At 41.3% G+C, this 19,207-nt stretch overlaps 1 protein-coding gene across 1 annotated transcript in view; it reads right to left on the bottom strand.

Moving 5' to 3' along the window:
• Positions 1-19,207, bottom strand: part of HBS1L (HBS1 like translational GTPase) — a 510,596-nt gene that overhangs the window by 116,581 nt on the left and 374,808 nt on the right. The window lies entirely within an intron of this gene.

Raw genomic sequence — 19,207 nt, 5'->3', positions numbered from 1 at the left:
CTAAATGTGAAGACTGAGCAAGTACCAAGATATCGTCCAAATAAGGAAATACCACAATACCCTGTTCTCTGATTACAGACAGAAGGGCACCGAGAACCTTTGTAAAAATTCTTGGAGCTGTAGCTAGGCCAAACGGCAGAGCCACAAACTGGTAATGCTTGTCTAGGAAAGAGAATCTCAGAAACCGATAGTGATCTGGATGAATCGGAATATGCAGATATGCATCCTGTAAATCTATTGTAGACATATAATGCCCTTGCTGAACAAAAGGCAGGATAGTCCTTACAGTTACCATTTTGAATGTTGGTATCCTTACATAACGATTCAATATTTTTAGATCCAGTACTGGTCTGAAGGAATTCTCCTTCTTTGGTACAATGAAGAGATTTGAATAAAACCCCAGTCCCTGTTCCAGAACAGGAACTGGCATAATTACTCCAGCCAACTCGAGACCTGGGACACGGGAAAGAAAAAATCTCTTTGCAGGAGGCCTTATCTTGAAGCCAATTCTGTACCCTTCTGAAACAATGTTCTGAATCCAAAGATTGTGAACGGAATTGATCCAAATTTCTTTGAAAAAACGTAATCTGCCCCCTACCAGCCGAGCTGGAATGAGGGCCGCACCTTCATGTGGACTTAGGAGCTGGCTTTGATTTTCTAAAAGGCTTGGATTTATTCCAGACTGGAGATGGTTTCCAAACTGATACCGCTCCTGAGGATGAAGGATCAGCTTTTTGTTCCTTGTTGTGACGAAAGGAACGAAAACGATTATTAGACCTAAATTTACCTTTAGATTTTTTATCCTGTGGTAAAAAAGTTCCTTTCCCTCCAGTAACAGTTGAGATAATAGAATCCAACTGAGAACCAAACAATTTATTACCCTGGAAAGAAAGGGAAAGCAGAGTAGACTTAGAAGACATATCAGCATTCCAAGTTTTAAGCCATAAAGCTCTTCTAGCTAAAATAGCTAGAGACATATACCTGACATCAACTCTAATGATATCAAAGATGGCATCACAAATAAAATTATTAGCATGTTGAAGAAGAATAATAATGCTATGAGAATTATGATCTGTTACTTGTTGCGCTAAAGCTTCTAACCAAAAAGTTGAAGCTGCAGCAACATCCGCTAAAGATATAGTAGGTCTAAGAAGATTACCTGAACACAAGTAAGCTTTTCTTAGAAAGGATTCAATTTTCCTATCTAAAGGATCCTTAAAGGAAGTACCATCTGCCGTAGGAATAGTAGTACGCTTAGCAAGAGTAGAGACAGCCCCATCAACCTTAGGGATTTTGTCCCAAAACTCTAATCTGTCAGATGGCACAGGATATAATTGCTTAAAACGTTTAGAAGGAGTAAATGAATTACCCAAATTATTCCATTCCCTGGAAATTACTTCAGAAATAGCACCAGGGACAGGAAAAACTTCTGGAATAACTACAGGAGATTTAAAAACCTTATCTAAACGTTTAGATTTAGTATCAAGAGGACCAGAATCCTCAATTTCTAATGCAATTAGGACTTCTTTAAGTAAAGAACGAATACATTCCATTTTAATAGATATGAAGATTTATCAGCATCAACCTCTGAGACAGAATCCTCTGAACCAGAAGAACCATTATCAGAATCAGAATGATGATGTTCATTTAAAAATTCATCTGAAAAATGAGAAGTTTTAAAAGACTTTTTACATTTTCTAGAAGGAGGAATAACAGACATAGCCTTCTTAATGGATTTAGAAACAAAATCTCTTATGTTATCAGGAACACTCTGAGTATTAGATGTTGACGGAACAGCAACAGGTAATGTAACAGTACTAAAGGAAATATTATCTGCATTAACAAGTTTGTCATGACAAACAGTACAAACAACAGTTGGAGGAACAGATACCATAAGTTTACAGCAGATACACTTAGCTTTGGTAGCTCCAGCACCAGGCAGCGATTTTCCAGAAGTATCTTATGACTCAGTTTCAACGTGGGACATCTTGCAATATGTAATAGAAAAAACAACATATAAAGCAAAATTGATCAAATTCCTTAAATGACAGTTTCAGGAATGGGAAAAAATGCCAGTGAACAAGCTTCTAGCAACCAGAAGCAATAAATAATGAGACTTAAATAATGTGGAGACAATAGTGACGCCCATATTTTTTTAGCGCCAAAAATGACACCCACATTATTTGGCGCCTAAATGCTTTTGGCGACAAAAATGACGCCACATCCGGAACGCCGACACTTTTGGCGCAAAAGAACGTCAAAAATGACGCAACTTTCGGCGACACGTATGACGCCGGAAACAGAAATTTTTTTTGCGCCAAAAAAGTCCGCGCCAAGAATGACGCAATAAAATGAAGCATTTTCAGCCCCCGCGAGCCTAACAGCCCACAGGGAAAAAGTCAAATTTTAAGGTAAGAAAAAAATTGATTTATTCATATGCATTATCCCAAATATGAAACTGACTGTCTGAAATAAGGAATGTTGAACATCCTGAGTCAAGGCAAATAAATGTTTGAATACATATATTTAGAACTTTATAAAAAAGTGCCCAACCATAGCTTAGAGTGTCACAGAAAAACAGAATTTATGTTTACCTGATAAATTACTTTCTCCAACGGTGTGTCCGGTCCACGGCGTCATCCTTACTTGTGGGATATTCTCTTCCCCAACAGGAAATGGCAAAGAGCCCAGCAAAGCTGGTCACATGATCCCTCCTAGGCTCCGCCTACCCCAGTCATTCGACCGACGTTAAGGAGGAATATTTGCATAGGAGAAACCATATGGTACCGTGGTGACTGTAGTTAAAGAAAATAAATTATCAGACCTGATTAAAAAACCAGGGCGGGCCGTGGACCGGACACACCGTTGGAGAAAGTAATTTATCAGGTAAACATAAATTCTGTTTTCTCCAACATAGGTGTGTCCGGTCCACGGCGTCATCCTTACTTGTGGGAACCAATACCAAAGCTTTAGGACACGGATGAAGGGAGGGAGCAAATCAGGTCACCTAAATGGAAGGCACCACGGCTTGCAAAACCTTTCTCCCAAAAATAGCCTCAGAAGAAGCAAAAGTATCAAACTTGTAAAATTTGGTAAAAGTGTGCAGTGAAGACCAAGTCGCTGCCCTACATATCTGATCAACAGAAGCCTCGTTCTTGAAGGCCCATGTGGAAGCCACAGCCCTAGTGGAATGAGCTGTGATTCTTTCGGGAGGCTGCCGTCCGGCAGTCTCGTAAGCCAATCTGATGATGCTTTTAATCCAAAAAGAGAGAGAGGTAGAAGTTGCTTTTTGACCTCTCCTTTTACCGGAATAAACAACAAACAAGGAAGATGTTTGTCTAAAATCCTTTGTAGCATCTAAATAGAATTTTAGAGCGCGAACAACATCCAAATTGTGCAACAAACGTTCCTTCTTTGAAACTGGTTTCGGACACAGAGAAGGTACGATAATCTCCTGGTTAATGTTTTTGTTAGAAACAACTTTTGGAAGAAAACCAGGTTTAGTACGTAAAACCACCTTATCTGCATGGAACACCAGATAAGGAGGAGAACACTGCAGAGCAGATAATTCTGAAACTCTTCTGGCAGAAGAAATTGCAACTAAAAACAAAACTTTCCAAGATAATAATTTAATATCAACGGAATGCAAGGGTTCAAACGGAACCCCCTGAAGAACTGAAAGAACTAAATTGAGACTCCAAGGAGGAGTCAAAGGTTTGTAAACAGGCTTAATTCTAACCAGAGCCTGAACAAAAGCTTGAACATCTGGCACAGCAGCCAGTTTTTTGTGAAGTAACACCGACAAGGCAGAAATCTGTCCCTTCAGGGAACTTGCAGATAATCCTTTTTCCAATCCTTCTTGAAGGAAGGATAGGATCCTAGGAATCTTAACCTTGTCCCAAGGGAATCCTTTAGATTCACACCAACAGATATATTTTTTCCAAATTTTGTGGTAAATCTTTCTAGTTACAGGCTTTCTGGCCTGAACAAGAGTATCGATAACAGAATCTGAGAACCCTCGCTTCGATAAAATCAAGCGTTCAATCTCCAAGCAGTCAGCTGGAGTGAAAACAGATTCGGATGATCGAACGGACCCTGAACAAGAAGGTCTCGTCTCAAAGGTAGCTTCCAAGGTGGAGCCGATGACATATTCACCAGATCTGCATACCAAGTCCTGCGTGGCCACGCAGGAGCTATCAAGATCACCGACGCCCTCTCCTGATTGATCCTGGCTACCAGCCTGGGGATGAGAGGAAAGGGCGGGAACACATAAGCTAGTTTGAAGGTCCAAGGTGCTACTAGTGCATCCACTAGAGCCGCCTTGGGATCCCTGGATCTGGACCCGTAGCAAGGAACTTTGAAGTTCTGACGAGAGGCCATCAGATCCATGTCTGGAATGCCCCACAGCTGAGTGACTTGGGCAAAGATTTCCGGATGGAGTTCCCACTCCCCCGGATGCAATGTCTGACGACTCAGAAAATCCGCTTCCCAATTTTCCACTCCTGGGATGTGGATAGCAGACAGGTGGCAGGAGTGAGACTCCGCCCATAGAATGATTTTGGTCACTTCTTCCATCGCTAGGGAACTCCTTGTTCCCCCCTGATGGTTGATGTACGCAACAGTTGTCATGTTGTCTGATTGAAACCGTATGAACTTGGCCCTCGCTAGCTGAGGCCAAGCCTTGAGAGCATTGAATATCGCTCTCAGTTCCAGAATATTTATTGGTAGAAGAGATTCTTCCCGAGACCAAAGACCCTGAGCTTTCAGGGATCCCCAGACCGCGCCCCAGCCCATCAGACTGGCGTCGGTCGTGACAATGACCCACTCTGGTCTGCGGAATGTCATCCCTTGTGACAGGTTGTCCAGGGACAGCCACCAACGGAGTGAGTCTCTGGTCCTCTGATTTACTTTTATCTTCGGAGACAAGTCTGTATAGTCCCCATTCCACTGACTGAGCATGCACAGTTGTAATGGTCTTAGATGAATGCGCGCAAAAGGAACTATGTCCATTGCCGCTACCATCAACCCGATCACTTCCATGCACTGAGCTATGGAAGGAAGAGGAACGGAATGAAGTATCCGACAAGAGTCTAGAAGTTTTGTTTTTCTGGCCTCTGTTAGAAAAATCCTCATTTCTAAGGAGTCTATAATTGTTCCCAAGAAGGGAACCCTTGTTGACGGGGATAGAGAACTCTTTTCCACGTTCACTTTCCATCCGTGAGATCTGAGAAAGGCCAGGACGATGTCCGTGTGAGCCTTTGCTTGAGGAAGGGACGACGCTTGAATCAGAATGTCGTCCAAGTAAGGTACTACAGCAATGCCCCTTGGTCTTAGCACAGCTAGAAGGGACCCTAGTACCTTTGTGAAAATCCTTGGAGCAGTGGCTAATCCGAAAGGAAGCGCCACGAACTGGTAATGTTTGTCCAGGAATGCGAACCTTAGGAACCGATGATGTTCCTTGTGGATAGGAATATGTAGATACGCATCCTTTAAATCCACCGTGGTCATGAATTGACCTTCCTGGATGGAAGGAAGAATAGTTCGAATGGTTTCCATCTTGAACGATGGAACCTTGAGAAACTTGTTTAAGATCTTGAGATCTAAGATTGGTCTGAACGTTCCCTCTTTTTTGGGAACTATGAACAGATTGGAGTAGAACCCCATCCCTTGTTCTCTTAATGGAACAGGATGAATCACTCCCATTTTTAACAGGTCTTCTACACAATGTAAGAATGCCTGTCTTTTTATGTGGTCTGAAGACAACTGAGACCTGTGGAACCTCCCCCTTGGGGGAAGTCCCTTGAATTCCAGAAGATAACCTTGGGAGACTATTTCTAGCGCCCAAGGATCCAGAACATCTCTTGCCCAAGCCTGAGCGAAGAGAGAGAGTCTGCCCCCCACCAGATCCGGTCCCGGATCGGGGGCCAACATTTCATGCAGTCTTGGTAGCAGTGGCAGGTTTCTTGGCCTGCTTTCCTTTGTTCCAGCCTTGCATTGGTCTCCAAGCTGGCTTGGCTTGAGAAGTATTACCCTCTTGCTTAGAGGACGTAGCACCTTGGGCTGGTCCGTTTCTACGAAAGGGACGAAAATTAGGTTTATTTTTTGCCTTGAAAGGCCGATCCTGAGGAAGGGCGTGGCCCTTACCCCCAGTGATATCAGAGATAATCTCTTTCAAGTCAGGGCCAAACAGCGTTTTCCCCTTGAAAGGAATGTTAAGTAGCTTGTTCTTGGAAGACGCATCAGCCGACCAAGATTTCAACCAAAGCGCTCTGCGCGCCACAATAGCAAACCCAGAATTCTTAGCCGCTAACCTAGCCAATTGCAAAGTGGCGTCGAGGGTGAAAGAATTAGCCAATTTGAGAGCATTGATTCTGTCCATAATCTCCTCATAAGGAGGAGAATCACTATCGACCGCCTTTATCAGCTCATCGAACCAGAAACATGCGGCTGTAGCGACAGGGACAATGCATGAAATTGGTTGTAGAAGGTAACCCTGCTGAACAAACATCTTTTTAAGCAAACCTTCTAATTTTTTATCCATAGGATCTTTGAAAGCACAACTATCCTCTATGGGTATAGTGGTGCGTTTGTTTAAAGTGGAAACCGCTCCCTCGACCTTGGGGACTGTCTGCCATAAGTCCTTTCTGGGGTCGACCATAGGAAACAATTTCTTAAATATGGGGGGAGGGACGAAAGGAATACCTGGCCTCTCCCATTCTTTATTAACAATGTCCGCCACCCGCTTGGGTATAGGAAAAGCTTCTGGGAGCCCCGGCACCTCTAGGAACTTGTCCATTTTACATAGTTTCTCTGGGATGACCAACTTGTCACAATCATCCAGAGTGGATAATACCTCCTTAAGCAGAATGCGGAGATGTTCCAACTTAAATTTAAATGCAATCACATCAGGTTCAGCCTGTTGAGAAATGTTCCCTGAATCAGTAATTTCTCCCTCAGACAAAACCTCCCTGGCCCCATCAGACTGGGTTAGGGGCCCTTCAGAGATATTAATATCAGCGTCGTCATGCTCTTCAGTATCTAAAACAGAGCAGCCGCGCTTACGCTGACAAGTGTTTATTTTGGCTAAAATGTTTTTGACAGAATTATCCATTACAGCCGTTAATTGTTGCATAGTAAGGAGTATCGGCGCGCTAGATGTACTAGGGGCCTCCTGAGTGGGCAAGACTCGTGTAGACGAAGGAGGGAATGATGCAGTACCATGCTTACTCCCCTCACTTGAGGAATCATCTTGGGCATCATTGTCATTATCACATAAATCACATTTATTTAAATGAATAGGAATTCTGACTTCCCCACATTCAGAACACAGTCTATCTGGTAGTTCAGACATGTTAAACAGGCATAAACTTGATAACAAAGTACAAAAACGTTTTAAAATAAAACCGTTACTGTCACTTTAAATTTTAAACTGAACACACTTTATTACTGCAATTGCGAAAAAACATGAAGGAATTGTTCAAAATTTATCAAATTTTCACCACAGTGTCTTAAAGCCTTAAAAGTATTGCACACCAAATTTGGAAGCTTTAACCCTTAAAATAACGGAACCGGAGCCGTTTTAAACTTTAACCCCTTTACAGTCCCTGGTATCTGCTTTGCTGAGACCCAACCAAGCCCAAAGGGGAATACGATACCAAATGACGCCTTCAGAAAGTCTTTTCTAAGTATCAGAGCTCCTCTCACATGCGACTGCATGCCATGCCTCTCAAAAACAAGTGCGCCACACCGGCGCGAAAATGAGGCTCTGCTTATGCTTTGGGAAAGCCCCTAAGGAATAAGGTGTCTAATACAGTGCCTGCCGATATTATTATATCAAAATACCCAGATAAAATGATTCCTCAAGGCTAAATATGTGTTAATAATGAATCGATTTAGCCCAGAAAAAGTCTACAGTCTTAATAAGCCCTTGTGAAGCCCTTATTTACGATCGTAATAAACATGGCTTACCGGATCCCATAGGGAAAATGACAGCTTCCAGCATTACATCGTCTTGTTAGAATGTGTCATACCTCAAGCAGCAAGAGACTGCACACTGTTCCCCCAACTGAAGTTAATTGCTCTCAACAGTCCTGTGTGGAACAGCCATGGATTTTAGTTACGGTTGCTAAAATCATTTTCCTCATACAAACAGAAATCTTCATCTCTTTTCTGTTTCTGAGTAAATAGTACATACCAGCACTATTTCAAAATAACAAACTCTTGATTGAATAATAAAAACTACAGTTAAACACTAAAAAACTCTAAGCCATCTCCGTGGAGATGTTGCCTGTACAACGGCAAAGAGAATGACTGGGGTAGGCGGAGCCTAGGAGGGATCATGTGACCAGCTTTGCTGGGCTCTTTGCCATTTCCTGTTGGGGAAGAGAATATCCCACAAGTAAGGATGACGCCGTGGACCGGACACACCTATGTTGGAGAAATAAGACTTACTTACCCCAGGACAATCATCTACATGTTGTAGAAAGCCAAACCAGTACTGAAACGAAAATCAGCAGAGGTAATGGTATATAAATAAGAGTATATCGTTGATCTGAAAAGGGAGGTAAGAGATGAATCTCTACGACCGATAACAGAGAACCTATGAAATAGACCCCGTAGAAGGAGATCATTGAATTCAAATAGGCAATACTCTCCTCACATCCCTCTGACATTCACTGCACGCTGAGAGGAAAACCGGGTTCCAACCTGCTGTGGAGCGCATATCAACGTAGAATCTAGCACAAACTTACTTCACCACCTCCATAGGAGGCAAAGTTTGTAAAACTGATTTGTGGGTGTGGTGAGGGGTGTATTTATAGGCATTTTGAGGTTTGGGAAACTTTGCCCCTCCTGGTAGGAATGTATATCCCATACGTCACTAGCTCATGGACTCTTGCTAATTACATGAAAGAAAGATAACAAGATAACAATTTAATGTCAACGGAATGCAGAGGCTCAAACTGAGCCTGTTGCAAAACACGAAGAACAAGATTTAGGCTCCAATGAGGAGCCCCAGATCTAAACAAAGGTCTGATCCTAATCGGAGCCTTAACAAAAGGACAGCACGTATGGAAGCTCAGCCAGTCTCTTGTGTAATAAAACCGACAGGGACGAAATCTGTCCCTTCAGGGAACTAACAGAAAGGCCTTCTCCAGTCCATCCTGGAGAAAAGATAAGATCCTGGCAACCTTAAGTCTGTGCCAGGAAAAACCACGCTCTTCACACCAGAATAAGTAGGTTCTCCACACTTTGTGGTAGATACGCTGTGTAACTGGTTTACGAGCTTGAATAAGAGCATCAATGACACTCTCAGAGAAACCTCTCTTGGCTAAGATTAAGTGTTCAATCTCCACGCAGTCAGCCTCAGAGAATCTAGATTTTGATGAACAAATGGACCTTGTATCAGCAAGTCCCTGCGACAAAGGTAACTTCTATGGAGGAGATGAGGACATCCCCACTAGATCTGCGAACCCCGTCAGGATTACTGATACCCACTCTTGCTTGATGCGGGCCACCACTCGAGGAAGAAGCGGTAATGGAGGAAAAAGACATATAAGTTTGAATCTCCAGGGCACTGCTAGTGCATCAACCTATACCAGGGTAGCTATGTATTGAGGCAGGACGCCATGAGATCTATCTCCGGCGTCCCCCACTTGCTGCATATCTCTGCAAACACCTTGGGATGGAGAGACCATTCCCCTGGGTGGAAGGATTGCCTGCTGAGAAAATTCGCCTCCCAGTTGTCCACAACCGGAATGTGGTTTGCTGACAGCGAACAGCTGTGGGCCTCCACCCACTCCAGAATCTAAGATACTTCCTTCATCGCCAAGGAACTTCTCATTCCCCCCTGATGGTTGATGCAAGCCACCAAGGATATATTGTCTGATTGGAATCTGATAAACTGGGATGAACCCAGAAGTGGCCAAGCCTTCAAGACATTGAAGATTGCCATAGTTTCAAAATTGATCAGGAGGGAGGACTACTCCTGAGTCCACAACCCCTGTGCCTTCCTGGCACCCCAAACAGCTCCCCATCCAGATAGGCTTGTGTCCGTAGTCACAATCTCCCAGGATGGTCTTAAAAAGCACGTCCCTCTGGACAGATGATCTGGACAGAGCCACCAAGAGAGCGATTCTCTCGACCAGCTGTCTAATACTATCTGTAGAGGCATATCAGAATGATCACCATTCCACTGTCTCAGCATGCACAGTTGTAAAGGTCTGAGACTGAACCCGGCAAAAGGAATGATGTTCATGCAGGACACCATGACACCATTCACCTCCATACACTGAGCCACAGAGGGACTCAAGGAGGTCCGGAGGGCAAGACATGCCGAAGTTAGCTTGCAACGTCTCTGGTCTGTTAGAAATATCCTCATGGATATGGAGTCTATTATAGTACCCAGGAATGCCACCCGGGTACTTGGGATAAGAGAACTCTTTTCCAAGTTTATCTTCCATCCATGTGACCGAAGAAGAATTAGAAGGGACTCAGAGTATTCTTCCGTAAGATGAAAAGAAGGTGCTTGCACGAGAATATCGTCAAAGTATAGGGCTACCGTAATATCCTGAGTTCTGGCAATGGCTAGAAGAGCCCCCAGAACCTTCATAAGGATTCTTGTAACAGAAGCTAGGCCAAACGGAAGGGCAATGAACTGGAAGTGCCGGTCCAGGAATGCAAACCTCAGGAACTGAAAATGTTCCCTGTGGATTGGAACATGAAGGTAAGCGTCCTTCAGATCTATAGTGGTCATAAAACATAATTTATGTAAGAACTTACCTGATAAATTCATTTCTTTCATATTAGCAAGAGTCCATGAGCTAGTGACGTATGGGATATACATTCCTACCAGGAGGGGCAAAGTTTCCCAAACCTTAAAATGCCTATAAATACACCCCTCACCACACCCACAATTCAGTTTAACGAATAGCCAAGAAGTGGGGTGATAAGAAAAAAGTGCGAAAGCATATAAAATAAGGAATTGGAATAATTGTGCTTTATACAAAAAAAATCATAACCACCACAAAAAAAGGGCGGGCCTCATGGACTCTTGCTAATATGAAAGAAATGAATTTATCAGGTAAGTTCTTACATAAATTATGTTTTCTTTCATGTAATTAGCAAGAGTCCATGAGCTAGTGACGTATGGGATAATGACTACCCAAGATGTGGATCTTTCCACACAAGAGTCACTAGAGAGGGAGGGATAAAATAAAGACAGCCAATTCCTGCTGAAAATAATCCACACCCAAAATAAAGTTTAATGAAAAAACATAAGCAGAAGATTCAAACTGAAAACGCTGCCTGAAGTACTTTTCTACCAAAAACTGCTTCAGAAGAAGAAAATACAACAAAATGGTAGAATTTGGTAAAAGTAAGCAAAGAGGACCAAGTTGCCGCTTTGCAAATCTGATCAACCGAAGCTTCATTCCTAAACGCCCAGGAAGTAGAAACTGACCTAGTAGAATGAGCTGTAATCCTATGAGGCGGAGTCTTACCCGACTCAACATAGGCAAGATGAATTAAAGATTTCAACCAAGATGCCAAAGAAATGGCAGAAGTTTTCTGGCCTTTCTAAAACCGGAAAAGATAACAAATAAACTTGAAGTCTTTCGGAAAGACTTAGTAGCTTCAACATAATATTTCAAAGCTCTAATAACATCCAAAGAATGCAACGATTTCTCCTTAGAATTCTTAGGATTAAGACATAATGAAGGAACCACAATGTCTCTACTAATGTTGTTGGAATTCACAACTTAGGTAAAAATTCAAAAGAAGTTCGCAACACCGCCTTATCCTGATGAAAAATCAGAAAAGGAGACTCACAAGAAAGAGCAGATAATTCAGAAACTCTTCTGGCAAAAGAGATGGCCAAAAGGAACAAAACTTTCCAAGAAAGTAATTTAATATCCAATGAATGCATAGGTTCAAATGGAGGAGCTTGAAGAGCCCCCAGAACCAAATTCAAACTCCAAGGAGGAGAAATTGACTTAATGACAGGCTTTATACGAACCAAAGCTTGTACAAAACAATGAATATCAGGAAGAATAGCAATCTGTCTGTGAAAAAGAACAGAAAGAGCAGAGATTTGACCTTTCAAGGAACTTGCGGACAAACCCTTATCTAAACCATCCTGAAGAAACTGTAATATTCTCGGTATTCTAAAAGAATGCCAAGAAAAATGATGAGAAAGACACCAAGAAATATAAGTCTTCCAGACTCTATAATATATCTCTCTGGATACAAATTTACGAGCCTGTAACATAGTATTAATCACAGAGTCAGAGAAACCTCTTTGACCAAGAATTAAGCGTTCAATCTCCATACCTTTAAATTTAAGGATTTCAGATCCTGATGGAAAAAAGGACCTTGAGACAAAAGGTCTGGTCTTAACGGAAGAGTCCACGGTTGGCAAGAGGCCATCCGGACAAGATCCGCATACCAAAACCTGTGAGGCCATGCCGGAGCTACCAGCAGAACAAACGAGCATTCCTTCAGAATCTTGGAGATTACTCTTGGAAGAAGAACTAGAGGCGGAAAGATATAGGCAGGATGATACTTCCAAGGAAGTGATAATGCATCCACTGCCTCCGCCTGAGGATCCCGGGATCTGGACAGATACCTGGGAAGTTTCTTGTTTAGATGAGAAGCCATCAGATCTATTTCTGGAAGTTCCCACATTTGAACAATCTGAAGAAATACCTCTGGGTGAAGAGACCATTCGCCCGGATGCAACGTTTGGCGACTGAGATAATCTGCTTTCCAACTGTCCATACCTGGGATATGAACCGCAGAGATTAGACAGGAGCTGGATTCCGCCCAAACCAAAATTCGAGATACTTCTTTCATAGCCAGAGGACTGTGAGTCCCTCCTTGATGATTGATGTATGCCACAGTTGTGACATTGTCTATCTGAAAACAAATGAACAACTCTCTCTTGAGAAGAGGCCAAGACTGAAGAGCTCTGAAAATTGCACGGAGTTCCAAAATATTGATCGGAAATCTCACCTCCTGAGATTCCCAAACCCCTTGTGCCGTCAGATACCCCCACACAGCTCCCCAACCTGTAAGACTTGCATCTGTTGAGATTATAGTCCAGGTCGGAAGAACAAAGAAGCCCCCTGAACTAAACGATGGTGATCTGTCCACCATGTCAGAGAGTGTTGTAAAATCGGTTTAAAGATATTAATTGAGATATCTTTGAGTAATCCCTGCACCATTGGGTCAGCATACAGAGCTGAAGAGGTCGCATGTGAAAACGAGCAAAGGAGATCGCATCTGATGCGGCAGTCCTAAGACCCAACATTTCCATGCATAAGGCTACCAAAGGGAATGATTGTGACTGAAGGTTTTGACAAGCTGATATCAATGTTAAACTTCTCTTGTCTGACAAGGACAGAGTCATAGACACTGAATTTATCTAGAAACCTAAAAAGGTTACCCTTGTCTGAGGAATCAATGAACTGAATGGTAAATTGATCCTCCAACCATGAAATTGAAGAAACAACACAAGTCGATTCGTATGAGATTCTTCGAAAATGAGAAGACTGAGCAAGTACCAAGATATCGTCCAAATAAGGAAATACCAAAACCCTATTCTCTGATTACAGAAAAAAGGGGCACCGAGAACCTTTGAAAAAAATTCTTGGAACTGAGGCTAGGCCAAACGGTAGAGCCACAAAACTGGTAATGCTTGTCTAAAAAGAGAATCTCAGACACTAAAAGTGATCTGGATGAATCGGAATATGCAGATACACATCCTGTAAATCTATTGTAGACATATAATGCCCTTGCTAAACAAAAGGCAGGATAGTCCTACAGTAACCATCTTGAATGTTGGTATCCTAACATAACGATTCAATAATGACAGATCCGGAACTGGTCTGAAGGAATTGACCTTCTTTGGTACAAATGAAGAGATAAAATAAAACCCCAGCCCCTGTTCCAGAACTGGAACTGGCATAAATACTCCAGCCAACTCTAGATCTGAAACACATTACAGAAATGCTGAGCCTTTGCTGTGTTAACTGGGACACGGGAAAGAAAAGAATCTCTTAGCAGGAGGCCTTAACTTGAAGCCAATTCTGTACCTTTCTGAAACAATGTTTCTGAAACCAGAGATTAAGAACGGAATTGATCCAAATTTCTTTGAAGAAAACGTAATCTGCCCCATACCAGCTGAGCTGGAATAAGGGCCGCACCTTCATAGGTACTTAGGAGCTGGCTATAGGTTTCTATAAGGCTTGGATATATTCCAAACTGGAAATAGTTTCCAAACTGATACCGCTCCTGAGGATGAAGGATCAGGCTATTGTTCCTTGTAAGGAAAGGAACTAAAATGATTATTTACCCTGGAAAGAAAGGGAAAGCAAAGATGACTTAGAAGACATGTCAGCATTCCAAGTTTAATCCATAAAACTTCTCTAGCTAAAATAGCTAGAGACATATACCTGACATCAACTCTAATGATATCAAAAGATGGTATCACCAATAAAATTATTAGCATGTTATAGAATAATAATAATGCTATAAAATGATGATCTGTTACTTGTTGCTCTAAAGCTTCTAATCAAAAAGTTGAAGCTGCAGCAACATCCGCTAAAAATATAGCAGGTCTAAGAAGATTACCTGAACATAAGTAAGCTTTTCTTAGAAAGGATTCAATTTTCCTATCTAAAGGATCCTTAAATGAAGTACTATCTGCCGTAGGAATAGTAGTACATTAGCAGGAGTAGAGATAGCCCCATAACCTTAGGGATTTTTGTCTCAAAAAACTCTAATCTGTCAGATGGCACAGGATATAATTTGCTTAAACGTCTAGAAGGAGTAAATAAATTACCCAAATTATTCCATTCCCTGGAAATTACTTCAGAAATAGCATCAGGGAGATAAAACACTTCTGGAATAACTACAGGAGATTTAAAAACCTTATTTAAACGTTTATATTTAGAATCAAGAGGACCAGAATCCTCTATTTCTAATGCAAATAACACTTCTTTAAGCAAAGAACGAATAAATTCCATCTTGAACAAATACAAAGATTTATCAGCATCAACCTCTGAGACAGAAACCTCTGAACCAGAAGAACCATTATCAGTATCAGAATGATGATGTTCATTTAAAAATTCATCTGAAAAAAGAGAAGTTTTAAAAGGCTTTTATGTATACTAGAAGGAGAAATAACAGACATAGCCTTCTTAATGGATTTAAAAAATAAAATCTCTTATGTTATCAGGAACACTCTGAAAATTAGATGTTGACGGAACAGCAACAGGTAATGTAACAGTACTAAAGGAAATTTTATCTGCATTAATAAGTTTGACATGACATGCAATACAAATAACAGCTGGAGAAACAGATACCAAAAGTTTATAGCAGATACACTTAGCTTGGTAGCTCCAGCACTGTGCAGTGACTTTCCTGAAGTAACTTCTGACTCAGTTGCAACGTGGAACATCTTGCAATATGTAAAAGAAAAAAACAACATATAAAGCAAAATTGATCAAATTCCTTAAATGACAGTTTCAGGAATGGGAAAAAATGCCAAAGAACAAGCTTCTAGCAACCAGAAGCAATAAAAAATGAGACTTAAATAATGTGGAGACAAAAGTGACGCCCATATTTTTTCGCGCCAAATAAGACGCCCACATTATTTGGCGCCTAAATGCTTTTTGGCGCCAAAAATGACGCCACATCCGGAACGCCGACATTTTTGGCGCAAAATAACGTCAAAGAATGACGCAACTTCCGGCGACACGTATGACGCCGGAAACGAAATAGAATTTTTGCGCCAAAAAAGTCCGCGCCAAGAATGACGCAATAAAATGAAGCATTTTCAGCCCCCGCGAGCCTAACAGCCCACAGGGAAAAAGTCAAATTTTAAGGTAAAAAATGTTAAATTAAAATGCATTATCCCAAATATGAAACTGACTGTCTGAAAAATAAGGAAAGTTGAACATTCTGAGTCAAGGCAAATAAATGTTTGAATACATATATTTAGAACTTTATAAACAAAGTGCCCAACCATAGCTAGGAGTGTCACAGAAAATAAGACTTACTTACCCCAGGACACTCATCTACATATAGCAGATAGCCAAACCAGTACTGAAACGAGAATCAGCAGAGGTAATGGTATATATAAGAGTATATCGTCGATCTGAAAAGGGAGGTAAGAGATGAATCTCTACGACCGATAACAGAGAACCTATGAAATAGACCCCTTAGAAGGAGATCACTGCATTCAAATAGGCAATACTCTCCTCACATCCCTCTGACATTCACTGCACGCTGAGAGGAAAACCGGGCTCCAACTTGCTGCGGAGCGCATATCAACGTAGAATCTAGCACAAACTTACTTCACCACCTCCATCGGAGGCAAAGTTTGTAAAACTGAATTGTGGGTGTGGTGAGGGGTGTATTTATAGGCATTTTAAGGTTTGGGAAACTTTGCCCCTCCTGGTAGGAATGTATATCCCATACGTCACTAGCTCATGGACTCTTGCTAATTACATGAAAGAAATTGGCCTTACTGAACAAAAGGAAGGATGGACCTTATTGTCTCCATCTTGAAGGAAGGGACACTGAGAAATTTGTTTAAGCACTTTAGGTCCAGAATTGGGCGGAAAGTTCCCGCCTTCTTTGGGACCACGAAAAGGTTTGAATAAAACCCCAAACCTCTTTCTTCGATAGGTCCCGAACGCACCGTAGAAAGGCATCCCTCTTTTCTGGTCTGGCAGACAGGTTTGAGAGTAGGAATCTGCCCCTGGGCAGATGAGATTTGAAGCCTATCTTGTATCCCTGAGTACGACCTCCAGGGCCCACGGATTCTGTACGTCCATGAACCAAGCATCTGAAAAAAAGAGACAGTCTGCCCCCTACACTATCCGATCCGGGATCGGGGGCCGCCCCTTCATGCCAATTTGTTTTCGGCGGGCTTCTTATTCTGCTTGGACTTATTCCATGACTGAATGTGTGGAAAGGTGATAACTAAGCGCCATCTATATAATGCAACAGACCTCCAGCTCTAATAAATTGGCACCTAGTTGCCAAGGGTGGATTCAATTTTAAGATTGGATATCAGAGCGCCAAACATTGAGTCTTGAGAAAGGTCAGTGAAGACCGAAACCGGTTGACTGGTAAGGAGTATTTTAATTGTGATCACATTAAGAAGCCGTCTGCACTATTGTTTGCCTTTCCTTTTTTGGCAGGAAAGGGACAACATTGCAAGTTGGAATTATTTGTTAACTACCGCCCAAGAAGATTTCTACATAATCAGCAGTTGGGATCCATATTGAGATAGACTATAGCAAGATTCTTATTATCCAATTTGAACATTTATTTGGACTTTTAAGCATTTTATGTTATATCATCCATTTTTTAAACCACTGTTGTTATATGGTCTCTTTTAATTAACATCTCAAGGCTCTTTGAGCAAGTCCCTTATATCTAGCTCAGCAACTCTGAGCCCTTTAGATTCGAATTTTAGGGTATCAATTTAGAGCCTGTGTTCAATTTCAATCCAATCACAAAGTTTTGCCACTATTCAGTGTTTATAATAGATATTTGTTCACATCACATCACAGTTTGCAAGCAGAAACACATTTGAACACACGTTAAAGTTGTGCTGTTGTTTTTATTTGGTTCTATTTATGCTTTATGTATGCATTAGTTGATTTGTCAAAAATTCACTTGTATTTTGTTTTATTTTGAATTCATTGTTTATTTTGAAAATAAGGTTCACACACCCCTGCAATATTTTTCTCACATTTTTTCACTTGTTAGGATTTACACCCTTTTTGAATAAACACATAGGCACAACCTCAGGTTTTATATTTTGAATTCAGTTTCTAGACATTCCTGTAACATTTTTTGTCCACCTGTTAGGATTTACATAATTTTGGATAAACACATAGGCAAAACCCCAATTCGGAGCCACTTACATTTCACACCCACCGGTTTCAAGCAACCTGGAATCTATCCACCTGTGCATTGTAACCCATTGTTTTTATAAATAGAGTGTGCATAAGCGCTCCTAGCATTCACATATTAGAATTTAAGTTTTATGCGATAGACATTATTTGTTAGATTGATTGTTGTTGTTATTAATTGTTCTTCAAGCATTTTTAAATTGTTCCAAGTGTTTCAATATATATTTAAAAGTGTAACATGGATCCATGACTAATTGTTGTATAATTTTAAATGTACCAACTTTTTTATCTTATGTATTAAATCATATTATTTCAACCTATTGTTACCTTTGGTATTTGACTATCTGCCCATAGACCCTGCCTACGTTGTTTGGCGCTCTGATATCCAATCTTAAAATGTATTCCAGGACTGAGCCAGCTTCCAAGGTTCGGAGGAGGATTGTTGTCATTGGGATTTGTCAGAACATAAGGAACGAAAATTGTCGTCCCTTAGACTTGTTCTTATCTTGCGGTAGGAAAGCACTCTTGCTTAACTAGGCCTGGACCAAATAAAATCTTTCCCTTGAAGAGAAGAGAAAGGAGTTTCGACTTAGAAGTCATATCCGCAGACCAAGACTTCAACCTGAGCGCCCGACGGGAGCCAGAGGCCTCTGCATTTAGGCAAATAATTTGCATGTTCGCATCAAAGATAAAAGAATGAGCAATTTTTAGAGCTTTAATTCTGTCTTGAATATCCTCTAGGGGAGACTCCACCTCAATGAGTTCCGACAAAGAGTTGCACCAGTAGGTAGCTTCACCGGCAACTGCAGCCTCCAGTTGAAACAAAAATCTTCTGCCACTTCTCTGCCACCTCCTATTGTAATGAAAGGCAAAGAATGACTGGGGTAATGAGGAAGTGGAAAGGATATTTAAGCCTTTGGCTGGGGTGTCTTTGCCTCCTCCTGGTGGCCAGGTGTTGTATTTCCCAACAGTAAGGAATGAAGCTGTGGACTCTCCCTATCTTAGAAAGGAAAATGCACATATTAATTCCTAGTATTGTTACCCACATACATTTAAAATGATAAAAATAAGGCCCTGCATAAGTAACAATGACACAGGAATTTGAGAGCAGTCCTACAGATATAACATAACCCAACAAAATGTTTTAAATTAAAGGAAAGTAGTTTAATCTATATAGAACAAAGACAATTTCTGTATGTGCATCCTTTTGACAAACAATCTTATGTCAAATGGACAAGCCACAGACAGCAGTGAAACGAGAACAGATGTTTGCATGAAAG

The sequence above is a fragment of the Bombina bombina genome, chromosome 4, assembly GCF_027579735.1.
Source record: "Bombina bombina isolate aBomBom1 chromosome 4, aBomBom1.pri, whole genome shotgun sequence".
Taxonomy (NCBI): Eukaryota; Metazoa; Chordata; class Amphibia; order Anura; family Bombinatoridae; genus Bombina; species Bombina bombina.
The sequence above is the reverse complement of the archived record's forward strand: the minus strand, read 5'-3'. Positions and strand labels throughout refer to the sequence as shown.